The following is a 5,323-nucleotide window of genomic DNA, read 5'->3' on the forward strand; positions in this document are numbered from 1 at the left end:
GAGGTGATGCAAGAACAATTCGGCTTAAAGCCGAAGGTACAAACTTACACCTACAGAACACCGTACCCGTCTACATATGACCTATTGCCGTTTCCCCATCGGTATAAAGTTCCTGATTTCACCAAGTTTTCGGGGATGGATGACACTTCGACCGTAGAGCACGTGAACAGATTTATCATCCAATGTAGAGAGGCAGCTACGCAGGACGCTCTACGAGTACGGTTGTTCTCATCATCTTTGTCTGGTTCGGCCTTTTAATGGTTCACGACATTGCCGCCAAATTCGATTATCACATGGGCCGATTTAGAAAGACAGTTCCACAAATACTTCTACGCCGGGGTGCATGAGATGAAGCTGTCCAATTTGACCAGCCTTAGGCAAAGAAGTGACGAGCCGATATCCTCATATATACAGAGGTTTCGGGAAATCAGAAACAAGTGCTACTCCCTGGCTCTAAACAACGCGCAGTTGGCCGATATAGCTTTTCAAGGCCTTCTGCCCCACATTAAAGAAAGATACGCCTCACAGGAGTTCGAGAGTTTTAGCCAGATTGTCCACCGATTGTCTGGGCAGGAGGTACGTTCTTTCGATCCACGGAGGAATTTCCAGAAGAAAGTGGCATTCCTGGAAGAGTTAGAAGATGAGGAAGATGTTGAAGTCGGACTTGCGGAGTGGATCAAGGGGAAGAAGCCGATATCATGCCCATTCGGCAAAAAGGAGCCGGAGGTGTTCGGCTTTGACACGACTAAGGCCGATAAAATCTTCGACCTCCTCCTCCAAGAAGGACAGATTAAACTCTCGCCGTATCATACCATACCTTCTGCCGAACAGCTAAAAAAGATGAAGTACTGCAAGTGGCACAACGCCACATCCCATGATACTAATGAATGCAAAATCTTCAGGCAGCAGATACAGTCGGCCATTGAGCAGGGCAGACTTAAATTTGAAGTGCCGACAAAATCGGCAAAGCCTATGAAGATCGACCAGCACCCCTTCCCCACCAACATGGTTGACACGGGAAAGAATTCACTCCAAACAAAAGTGCTGACGTCCGAATCGGCTAAAAAGAGTGGCGCCGTCGACCGTAGAAATCAAGCTACGCCTGAAGATGTCAAAGGGAAGCGGCGGATGGAGGATGACGATGGCGAATCAGGAGAGCCACGCATTACTTCCCAGTTCCTGCTCCAGAAGTACCAACGTCAGCATGAACGTTCAAGGTCCCAGGAAGAAGCAATGCGACGGCACGAAGATCACTGGAGGTGCCCGTTCTTCATCCACTGTTGGGGAAACAACCTCAGGCTACCTTCAGCCGATAATTGCCCAGAATGCAACGGTCCATATCGTGGCAATCGGCCGTTCAACAGGTCTCGCTCCAGAGACGGAAGACCAGAACCGATCAGCAGGAATTGGCGCAATCAAGATGACCAGCGCCCTCCCGTGCGTGATCGGCTGGGGGGCAGAAGTGACCGATATGATCGGTCGGAGGATAGACGCCATGATAGGCAGGGGGCAGGACTGATCGGCATGACCGGTCAGAAAACAAGGCCAACGTTCGCAGCCGGCTCGAGGAGATGGCTGATGCTCGGGTGACAGACGAAAACCCGTTAGGACGCGAACCGGAGTTGGAACGCGCCAAGTCAGGGGGTAGACCAATAAACCCCAGGTGGTGTCCCGATGGATTGACCAAGTCTCAAAAACGAAGAATCCAACGTCTCCGCCAATGGGAACAGCAAGAGGAGGAACAACAGAGCACGACAGACAAGAAAGAAGGAAGGCCTCGGGTGTGGCGCCCCAAAAGAAATGATAAAGGGGACGACGAATCAGCAGGTAACGAATCGGCAGCCGAGATCGGCATGGTTTTCATACTGCCGAAGGAATTCATGACTCCTGCCGATCAACAGGATGTATCGGCAATAGAAGAACAGACAGCACAGTTGGCTTTGGAGCCAATGATGGCCACGTTCGAGAAGCCCGAAGATGACGAACGGCAACACATGAAGGCGCTGTTCCTTAAAGGGCATGTCGACGGCCGCCCCCTCACTAGACTGATGGTAGACGGAGGAGCTGCAGTCAACATCATGCCGTACGCCATACTCCGGAAGCTTGGGAGAAGCGACAACGACTTGACCAAGACAGACATGATGCTCAAGGACTTCGAGGGCAACGTGTCAAACGCTCGCGGCACTCTCTGCGTCGACCTCACCATCGGCAGTAAGACCCTTCCTACCACCTTCTTTGTTATTAATGGCAAGGGGTCCTACAACATGCTACTCGGCCGAGACTGGATACACGCCAACTGCTGCATCCCGTCAACAATGCATCAGTGCCTCGTGCAATGGGTCGGCGATAACATCGAGGTGGTCAACGCCGATTCCGCATACAGCATCGCGGCAGTCGACACGCAGCAGTGGAGCTGCGAAACCGTCAGGTGCATATCCGGCAGAGTGTGGGAGACCGATTTCCTGAAGGTCACCGATTTTGGCCTACAGCCGATCCGAGCAGTCGGCTCTGAAGACTCAGAATAGATGGATTGACCAAGTCTCAAAAACGAAGAATCCAATGTCTCCGCCAATGGGAACAGCAAGAGGAGGAACAACAGAGCACGACAGACAAGAAAGAAGGAAGGCCTCGGGTGTGGCGCCCCAAAAGAAACGATAAAGGGGACGACGAATCAGCGGGTAACGAATCGGCAGCCGAGATTGGCATGGTTTTCATACTGCCGATGGAATTCATGACTCCCGCCGATCAACAGGATGTATCGGCAATAGAAGAACAGACAGCACAGTTGGCTTTGGAGCCAATGATGGCCACGTTCGAGAAGCCCGAAGATGACGAACGGCAACACATGAAGGCGCTGTTCCTTAAAGGGCATGTCGACGGCCGCCCCCTCACTAGACTGATGGTAGACGGAGGAGCTGCAGTCAACATCATGCCGTACGCCGTACTCCGGAAGCTTGGGAGAAGCGACGACGACTTGACCAAGACAGACATGATGCTCAAGGACTTCGAGGGCAACGTGTCAAACGCTCGCGGCGCTCTCTGCGTCGACCTCACCATCGGCAGTAAGACCCTTCCTACCACCTTCTTTGTTATTAATGGCAAGGGGTCCTACAACATGCTACTCGGCCGAGACTGGATACACGCCAACTGCTGCATCCCGTCAACAATGCATCAGTGCCTCGTGCAATGGGTCGGCGATAACATCGAGGTGGTCAACGCCGATTCCGCATACAGCATCGCGGCAGCCGACACGCAGCAGTGGAGCTGCGAAACCGTCAGGTGCATATCCGGCAGAGTGTGGGAGACCGATTTCCTGAAGGTCACCGATTTTGGCCTACAGCCGATCCGAGCAGTCGGCTCCGAAGACTTAGAATAGATGGATCAGTTCGCCCGAGAAGAAGGGAAGCTAGGGCACGGTTTCACGTCGGCCGATTCATTAGAAATGATAGACTTAGGCGATGGTACCAAACCAAGGCCGACTTATATTAGTGCAAATTTAGATCCAGAATACAAGTGTAAATTGACGAATTTGTTAAAAGAATTTAAGGATTGTTTTGCTTGGGAGTATCATGAGATGCCCGGTTTAGACCGATCTATTGTTGAACATCGGCTACCCATAAAACCAGGGTATCGGCCGTACCAACAACCCGCACGGCGCTGCAATCCTAAGATTCTACTAGACATAAAAGCTGAAATAACTCGGCTAATCGAAGCAAAATTTATTCGGCAGTGCCGTTATGCCGAGTGGATCTCCAACATTGTACCAGTATACAAGAAGAATGGAAAGCTACGCGTTTGCGTTGATTTCAGGAATCTTAATCAGGCCACACCGATGGATGGTTACCCCATGCCGACGGCCGATGTATTGATCGACGCCGCCGCAGGACACAAGATTATTAGCTTCATGGACGGAAATGCTGGTTACAATCAAATACTTATGGCCGAAGAGGACATACCCAAAACGGCCTTCAGATGTCCAGGCCACCTTAGCTTGTTTGAATGGGTGGTGATGACTTTTGGCTTGAAGAATGCTGGCGCTACGTATCAGAGAGCCATGAATTACATATTTCACAAGCTCATTGGCATTCTGGTGGAGATATACATCGATGATGTCGTAGTCAAGTCCAAAGGACATGAAGAGCATCTGGCCGATTTGCGAAAAGTACTAGAGTGCACCAAGAAACACGGGCTTAAGATGAACCCCAATAAATGTGCTTTCGGCGTATCCGCCGGACAGTTCTTAGGATTCATGGTGCACGAGCGAGGGATTGAAATCAATCGGAAGACCATAGCGGCCATCAACAAAGTCGTGGCCCTACAGAACAAAACCGAATCGCAATCTTTAATCAGCAAAGTGAATTTCATCAGAAGATTCATATCCAATCTATCTGGGCGCATTCAGGCGTTCACGCCATTGTTGAAGTTAAAGCCTGACCAGGAATTTATATGGGGGGAAGAGCAGCACAAAGCACTGGAAGATATCAAGCAATACTTGGTCTCGCCACCAGTATTGGTTCCTCCTCAGACTGGTAAGCCGTTCAAGCTATACTTATCGGCCGATGAAAAAGCTATTGGGTCGGCTCTAGTCCAGGAGTTCGAAGGCAAGGAGCGGGTAATTTATTATGTCAGTAGAAGACTTCTGGACGCTGAAACAAGATATCCCCCAGTGGAGCGGCTGTGCCTTTGTCTTTATTTCTCATGCACTAAACTCAGGCACTATTTGCTGTCGGCAGAATGCGTGGTCGTATGCAAAGAGGATGTAGTGAAATACATGCTATCACTGCCGATCTTGAAAGGACGAATCGGCAAATGGATCTTAGCATTGTCAGAGTTTGACCTGCGGTATGAATCGGCAAAAGCCGTCAAGGGCCAGGTCATGGCCGATTTCGTCGCCCAACACTGCGGACCAGAGATTGCCCTCGTAGAGCCGGCACCTTGGACTTTATATTTTGATGGGTCGTCATGTGGGGTCGGATCAGGAATCAACATCATTCTCATATCGCCTCGGGGGGCAAGCTATGATTTCTCTCTGCCGATAGAAGCTACTGCTACCAACAATCAAGCAGAGTACCGAGCTGTATTGAAGGGCTTACAACTATTAAGAGAGATCAAGGCCGAGTCTGTTGAAGTCTACGGGGATTCCATGCTTATAGTAGATCAGCTGACCGGAAGATCTGAATGCAAGGACGACGTGTTAAGAATTTATTACGAAGATTGTTTACAGCTCTTAAAAGAGTTTAGATCGGCGGTAATCGAGCACATCCCAAGGGATCACAACGAGGGTGCCAACAAGCTCGCCCAGCACGCATCTGGATATCGGCCA

This window comes from Setaria italica, chromosome VII, assembly GCF_000263155.2.
Source record: "Setaria italica strain Yugu1 chromosome VII, Setaria_italica_v2.0, whole genome shotgun sequence".
Classification (NCBI taxonomy): domain Eukaryota; kingdom Viridiplantae; phylum Streptophyta; class Magnoliopsida; order Poales; family Poaceae; genus Setaria; species Setaria italica.